The sequence below is a fragment of the Hippocampus comes genome, unplaced genomic scaffold, assembly GCF_001891065.2.
Source record: "Hippocampus comes isolate QL1 unplaced genomic scaffold, H_comes_QL1_v1.1 scaffold295, whole genome shotgun sequence".
Lineage (NCBI taxonomy): Eukaryota > Metazoa > Chordata > Actinopteri > Syngnathiformes > Syngnathidae > Hippocampus > Hippocampus comes.
Window position 1 is genome coordinate 1207063 of NW_017804848.1, and position 383 is coordinate 1207445.

Here is a 383-nt window from a genome sequence, read left to right on the forward strand (position 1 = left end):
GCCATCCGGCGGCGAGCTCCTCGGCTCCGTGCCCTTGCCGCAGTCCACTTCCCGGAACCGCAACAGGGCGGCGGGCTCGCCGTCCGGCCCGGGAGACGGCGCCGGCCGCAGGCGCTCCCCCATCGGCCACCCGTGACGGACGGGACGAGGGTGAGGATCCGGCGGGAGGTGGAGGTCTACCGCATCCTCCGCTGAACGCCAGTCCTGCCGCAAAACGCAAAACGACAGTGGCCCAAAAAGTCATTCACAAACACTGCGGCGCAGCGAATGGTTGGCTCCGACCAAAGTTGGATTTGTCGACAGCGAGCCGTTGTTTGTTGCCGAGTTTAGCGTCCCCGATGGACACAAGTGGCAGCCAAACACTTGTTCTCTCCTTCATACCG